Source organism: Arachis hypogaea, chromosome 10 (assembly GCF_003086295.3).
Source record: "Arachis hypogaea cultivar Tifrunner chromosome 10, arahy.Tifrunner.gnm2.J5K5, whole genome shotgun sequence".
Classification (NCBI taxonomy): Eukaryota; Viridiplantae; Streptophyta; class Magnoliopsida; order Fabales; family Fabaceae; genus Arachis; species Arachis hypogaea.
The window spans coordinates 5,606,417-5,614,295 of record NC_092045.1 but is presented as its reverse complement, the minus strand read 5'-3'; the positions used below and the strand labels follow the sequence as shown (position 1 = coordinate 5,614,295).

The following is a 7,879-nucleotide window of genomic DNA, read 5'->3' as shown; positions in this document are numbered from 1 at the left end:
CATTAAAAGAGCCGAAAGCCCCTTTCTTCTTCATTTTTCCTGCTGCATCACGATGAACTCCAGGGAGAAGAAAAAACTCCCGAACCTCCTACGATAAATTTCCAAATCCCATAACTTCTCCGTTCGAGCTCCAATCGCCGCACCGTTTGTGGCCACGCGTTCACCGCGTCGAGCTCTACGTTTCTACTGGAACAATTTCACTGGTAACTTGTTTAATCACTCTCAACCTTCTCTTCCCCCGATTTTCAAATTTTAAGTGGGAATATTGAATTTCTTTGATTTCTGATGTTTTAGGATCCAATTAGCTTGAGGAAAACGTTCACTCTTGCTTATGTGAAGCTTGGGTAAGGTGAGGATATGATAATTCTATTTTATTTTCTTTGAATTTGAGCTTTGATTATTAAATTAGATATATGTGTGTTATGAATGTGTATTAGGTTGTGAATAAATAATTGGAGCTTGAAATTGTGAATATTGGAACTTGGAGGAAGCTGATTAGTTGAATTTTGAAGGGGCTGCCTTGGTTTTAAATAATTTGCTTTGGTCGTTACGTGGAAATCGGCCAAGGTATGGTTTAGGTTTCTTGCATTTAATATATAATGTTCTGTGAAAACTTAGGCTAGACGACCATAGGATAAGTTGGAATGCAGGTGTATGCTTAATGTTTAGTAATTTGTCGATGAATATATTTGGTTGAAGTTTATTGAATAATTAGTTATTAATGTTGGATGGTGAATGTTGTTATGTTAATTTGGAGAGAATTATGGTTGAATGTTATTGTTGATGAACATGGTTGGTTTGGTACTTGTTGATTAACTAATAATTTGGTGAATTATTGATTTGAGGTATTTTGTGTTAGAAGCCTAGGATTAGTGAACTGTGAACCTTAGTTGAATTTTGGTTGTTGGATTTGAATATTGTATGAGTATAATTGTGGATCTGAGGTAGATTTATTATGGTGACTGTTATGATGATGAGGAAGGGTATGTTGAATTGAAAAGAAAGCAGGTTTGGACCCGAAAAGGGTGGCAAAGTCCGAGTTTTAGAGGAGATGCTGTCGAAATTTTATAAAAATTAGAGATTTTGTTTATATGATTATCTAAAAAGTTTTAGATTCAAAGGTTATAAGGTTTGATTTAGAGTTATTAAGAAAATGAGTATGTTTTCAGTTTGAAGTTTGATTCTTAGAAAATAATGAATTATGTTTTGAATTGGAACTATTGATGGACGGAATGAGAGGTGTGATAATGAAGGATAAGGATTGATTATGTTTAATGTATGATGATGAATGAAATGCGGTTGAGAACGATGTGGATGTTGATGAATTATAATTAAATTATTTATATGGCTTATGAATTTGAATAATCTGAGATACGAGATTCCCTGGATCAAATGCCGTGGCTTGCCACCACGTGTACCAGGTTGAAAACTCGATACTCTGTTGACCCTACGACGTAAGTGTGACCGGACACTATATAAATTTCCGGGAATGTTACCCCCATTAAGCAATATTGATTATTTGAGATAAAGCTATGCATAGACTCTTGGGGATGCACGTCGGGGCACAGTCTAAGGACAATTCAGACTTGTCGGGTTGGCTGGATAACCGACAGATGAGCCTCATCATCCATAGGACAGGCATGCATCATATGCATATTACTTGAATTACTTGCGTGTGTATTAACTGCGTGTGCCTAAATGTACTTACCATGTTAAATGTATATTTGTTATCTGCAGTACTTGTAACCTTCTTGTGCTTGCCTTTGTCTGTTTAGTTGTCTGTGAAAATGCATGATGGAGTTGGAGGTAAGGAGGTATGACAGAATGGGAATTTAGATTTAAGGTTAAGTTAAGTTAGGTTTAAATATCCTTAGTAAACCACCTTTTATGGCTTCTGTTTAATACTTTAAGCTCTACAATCTGAGTGTCGGCGTTCTAGGATTGCCTCTGGAATTCCCAGGACCTTATATATTATGTGTGTGGCACCTTTACCATACTGAGAACCTCCGGTTCTCATTCCATACTATGTTGTTGTTTTTCAGATGCAGGTCGAGAGGCATCTCGTTAGGCGTCTGGACTCTTGAAGCGGAGTGGTTACTGGGTTATTTTGTTATGCTATGATGTATATATATGTACTTAGCTATCTCTCCACATAACTTATTCTTTTTGATCCTCCTAGAGGTGTATGGAGAGGCAGGATTTTGTTTATGTACATTTGGGTTTTGGATATGTATATATATGTATATATGTGTGTATATTCTTCGGCCAGTCTTGGCTTCGCAGGCTGAGTCAGGAGCTCGTTATTTTGTATCTTTGACTCTCTGTTCCTGTTTTGGGTTACTTTACACTTGACAGCTGTAGCTTTCTTAGCACGCCAGTTAACTCATTTCTCGAGCGTTGCGCTTTTATATTCGCGATTTTTTATTTCCTCTATTCTTCAAGGCTCCTAGCATATTATAATTTTTCTGCTATTATGTGTACTCATTTTATTTTAGAGGTCGTAATACCACACCACCTCTGTTTTACGGCTTAAGCGTAAAGCTTAGTGTGGTAGGGTGTTACATACACAAGTGTGCCTGCGCACATTCGTACAATTTTTCAAATATGTGCGTACGCAGTAGGAGGTGCAGACGCGCTCAACAACAAGCATGTCCATGTGTGTGCGTGTGCACCATGGTGTGCGTACGCACAAGCGAAGTTATGGACCGCTGAAGTTCATTAAAATCAAGTTTTTCAACTAAAACACCAAACCTCTATTTTTACCACATTTCCAACTCAATTCAAAATTTCAAGTTTTCAAACCAACCACAAACAAACTATATTTAATCCCAATCCTTCTCAATCATTCCATTACTCATTAACATACATATACCTCAATTTCAACCTCAAAAATTCAAAACTCAACATAATTTAGGGCCCGTTTGGGAAGCTTCAAAAGTAACTTTTTTGAGTTTTTGACTTATAAAAAGTAGTAGTATTAATGTCTGGTGCAATTTTCAAAACCAAATTGCGGCTTTCTAAGAAGCTATTTAAGAACTTATAGAGAAGTTAAAAAAATGACTTCTCTCATAATACTACTACTTTTTACCACATTTTTATAAAATAAGCACTTTTAGAACTAAGAATCCAAATACAAAATAACTTATTTATAAGCTACTTTTAATATAATCATTTATTGTTTAAGCTATTTTTTAAAAAGAAGCTTAATTAAGTTGTTTACCCAAACTGGACCTTAATCTTCAACTTACTCATTAACATAACATTATTCATACATTACTAAATCAACCATCCACCACATTCATATCATCCAACATCACATACTACCTAACACACACGACATCAACTAAAACCACCCAACATGCATCAAACATACAATTCAACTTATCTTAAGTCATCTAGCCTAAGTTTTTCACAAAATATTATATATTATATACGAGAAATCAAAATAATACCTTGGCCGATTTTCTCGTATAACCTAAAGGCAACCCACAAGGCAAGCTCACAAGTTTTACCACCAAAATTCAACCTCCAAAGTTTCACCAAGCATCCAACATTTACAATTAAGCTCCAATTCACATATATACACACCTATATCATATCATTGCACCCATACATATATACACACCTATATCGTGGGTGACGTGTACGCGTGCAAGGGTGCTCTGTTTTTTTTTTAATTTTTCAAGTTCTAGCACTACCCCAAGCATTCCAAGAATCCAAATAGCTACAAAGACACCATCAAACCTTATTTGACATACTAGACTACCAAATAAACTAAAAAAACCAAACTAAACATGAAATTAAACTAATTTATCAATATTTACAAAAGATAAAATAAAAAGATGTTACTATGGTAGGGTGTCTCCCTCCTAGCACTTTTATTTATTGTCCTTAAGTTGGACATTTGAAAAGCTCCTTGTCATGGTGGCTTGTGCTTGTACTCATCTTCGAACTTCCACCAATGCTTGGACTTCCAATAAGCTCCAAAGTTCAAAATCAATAACCCCAAGCTTTGATGGAGTTCCACACAAGCTAAGGGCTCCCAAAATTGATCCTCATATACGTCGGGATCCCAAATCTTATTTCTATACCCGTCTTCAAGTTGATCATCATAATTTCCATCGGGTGGCAAGTGATCCAAATTCTCAAGTAAACACCCAAACAACTTTCTAAACCCAAGAAATTGAGCTCCACACCAACCTTTGCAATTAGACTTTGAGCTCTTAACCATAACGAACCTTGAGCATTGTTTCCAACCACTAACCATCTCTCTTTTGCTCTTAAAGCCAGAAAAAGCTCTAAGTTGACCATCCATCTCAAGCAAATCATATTCAAGTGGAATAATAAAGCTTAGAGATAAGATATTTACCCACTTGAATGAAATGATGGATGGTGATGGCTTGGGGAGAGGTGTCTCCAATGTTCTTGCAAGCTCCACTCCTTTGTGCTCTTCTTGATTTACCTCCACCTCTTTGTAGCTTTCTTCCAAGTCAATTTCTTCTTCATTGCTTACCAAGGGCATGGGAGATTGTGCACCTTCTTGCTTAACCTCTTTTTCAAGTCTAATGGGAGAGGATTCAATTGTAGATAAAACTGCTCAATTATTGAATCCATCTCTTAATCAATCTCTTCAAAGTCTTCAACCATGATATGCTTTGGAGGTTATACACCCTCCTCAACATCAAATTCAAACTTCTTGGAAGGAGGCTCTATGACTTGAGATTTTCATGGAGGTTCCACATCTCTTAAGTCTTCAACCACTTCTTCCTCTTCAACAATTACGGCTTCTTCCAATTGTTCCAATATAAAATCCAATTTCTCATTCTCCACCAAATTTTCTAATCTCTCTTTCATACTACGCTCTTCATTTGATTCTCCACATGTGGCCATAGGAGTGCTTTGATTGCTTAAGCGTTGGGAGGCTAAGTTGTTTATTACTTTGGTCAAGGTAGCCATGCATTCTAGATGCATCCTTTGAGCTTCACGTTGCTCTTGAAGTAATGAAGTGAGAGAATCATCCATTGGGACTTGGGGTGGATAGGAGGGTTCCTTATTTGGGAGAAAGAGTTCATAATAGGAAGATGTCTTATATTGGTAAGAATATGGAGATGGTGCATATTGAGGTGGTGGTTCTTGGGAATATTGATGTTGGAATGGTTGTGGCTCTAAGTATGGTTCATATGTCTCATATAGTTCTTGGTATGATGGATATGGGTTAGGATCATATGGAGGTGTTTGGTGGTAGGGGACTTGTGAGTATGGTGGTTGAGGACTATATTGAGGAGAGGGCTCATAGGCATATAGTGGGTATGGTTGATAACCACAAAGGGGTCCACCATAGCCATTGGGTTGGTATGCATCTTGGAATGGCTTTTGCTCATAGTACATTGGTGGAGGTTGTTGCCAAGAGGGTTGTCCATAATCTTGGGGCTCTTTCTACCTTTGATTGTTCCATCCTTGATGCATGCTCTCATTATGATTCCCATTTCCTACAACATAATTGTAACCACACTCATAGCCAAAGTTATGAGAATTCATAGTAGCAATAGAAAATAAAAATAAAAACTAACAAGAATTAAGCAAACAAAGTCCTACAACTAACAAAAACTAAAAAACAAGCAAAAGATAAATATATTCACAATATTCACATATGAACAGTAACCAATAACAAGCACAAATTGCAATTCCCTGGCAACGGTGCCAAAAACTTGACGGAGGATTAATGTCAGTTAGGAATTTTCACAAAAATAATCACGTTGCAAGTATAGTTCCAAACCAACAAACAATCCTCAATCAAAGTTTAATTTATTTGTGACAAGTATAAATCCAACAAAAATAACCGAAGTATTTAAACCTCGAGTCGTCTCTCAAGGAATTGCAGGAAAGTGTGTTTATTATTGGTTATGATTATATCTTTTGGGGGTTTTTGGGTTTGATTAACAAAAAATGTAAATTGCAAGAAAGTAAAACTAACAACTAAAATGGGTCTTGACAAGGATCAAGGGTCAAGTGTTCCTATCTTGGATCATTGACCACAATATGGTGATTACAAAGGATTAATTCCACTTAGTTGCCTTCTAACATCGAAGGATTAAGTCAAATGGACATAATTGGTCTTAGAACCAATTAACAACCCTAAATCACCAATGAAACTGGACATCAATGATCTCAAGAGACCTAAGTCTTCAATCACAAGTCAAGAGTACCAAAATATACTCTAAAATCCAACCAAACATTTTATCAAACACTTGGAAGGCATAAAAGGAAAGCATATTAAAACTGTAACAATAATAAAATCTAATAACTACCCAAGGCAAGAAAATAACAATAACAAGCCAATTAAACAAAAAAAAATATCAAACATAAATTGCATTAATGAAATTAAATCAACAAGAGTGCATGAACATAAAAGCAACAAATAAAAGGAAATAACAAGTAAAACTAGAAGAGTAAAGATGTAAGAACAATAAATTGCAAAGAAAAGTAAATCAAAACAACAATTAAACCTATATCTAAGAGGAATCTATCCTAATCTAACCTAATTCTAGAGAGAAGAGAGAGTTTCTCTCTCTAGAATGTGACCTAAAACATGTTTCTAATCTAGTCCTAATTGCCCTCCGTTTGATCCATCTTGAATTCAGCCTCTAATAGCTTCAGAAATGAGTTGGATTTGGGCTTGGATGGCTCAGAAATCGACGCGTATGCATGGATGACACGTACGCGTCGCTTGGTAAAATTCCCTTTCACGTGTACGCGTGGAGGACGCGTGCACGTGGCCATGAATCCTTCAAATACTCATTTCTTCATGAATTCTCCACTTTGCATGCTTTTTTCTTCACTTCTTCCATCCAATCCTTACCTTATAAGCCTGAAATCACTCAACAAACATATCAAGACATCGAATGGAATTAAAGTGAATTAAATTTAGCTATTTTAAAGGCTAAAAAGTATGTTTTCACTCTTAAGCACAAATTAGAAAAAATTATAAAACCATATTATTTTAGTGAATAAATGTGAAAAAGTTGATAAAATCCACCAAATAAGACACAAGATAAATCATAAAATTGTAGTTTATCAGTCGTGCTGATAACGTGTTGTAAAATAAATAAATAAAAAGATATAATAAATATAAAATAAAAAAATATAAATAAAAGACTCTAATATTAATATTTATCAATATAATTATCTCACTATAATAATAGAAATAACTTATATATTTATTAATATTATATATATTACAACTTAACAACTCATAGAAAAAAAATTATGTGTTATTGTAATGCTTATTGTCAACCTTTATTTATAGAGTAAAGTACCAACATGGTCCCTGTCCATTTCCCAAAATGTCAAGACGATCCTTAATCAAAAACACGTTCCATTACGAACCCTGAACTCCGTCTGCCAACCCGGTCCTTCTGTCACTTTCACGGCGGAAAGTCGACGGAAAATGCTGAAGTGTGAAGGCTAGGGTATGACACGGATGGCTCGGGTTGTTACGTGGAAGATGGAATCCTATATGGCAAGATGAAATGGATAGGGGCCTTTCTGTCCTCGTCCAAAAAATAAAAACGATGGCATTTTGAGGGTTTAGGGTTGTTTATTAGACGAGTCTGGTCGTCTATCTTCCCTGTTTCACGCATGGAACTGATACCACCATGAGCAATAACAGAAATCGTGGGATTGGAAGAGATGCGTCGGACGATAAGGGCAAGAGTATTTCTGTGAGTTTCGTTGGTAGTGCTGGAGCGAAGATGAAGAAAAGATTCGTTGCCCCAAAATGTAATTGTGGGATTCATGCAATTCTATTCATGTCATCAATACAGTCGAACCCTAAGAGGCTATTCTTTGGATGCCCAAATTTTAAGGTATGAAACAGTTA

General features: G+C 35.9%; 1 long non-coding RNA gene across 1 annotated transcript; it reads left to right on the top strand.

Annotated features, from left to right (window-relative positions):
• The first annotated feature begins 293 nt into the window (after positions 1-293).
• On the top strand, positions 294-2,345 carry LOC112718146 (uncharacterized). Its single transcript, XR_003160652.3, has 3 exons — positions 294-349; positions 438-567; positions 2,043-2,345. It is a non-coding gene; the product is annotated as an uncharacterized lncRNA (long non-coding RNA).
• The last annotated feature ends 5,534 nt before the right edge of the window (positions 2,346-7,879 follow it).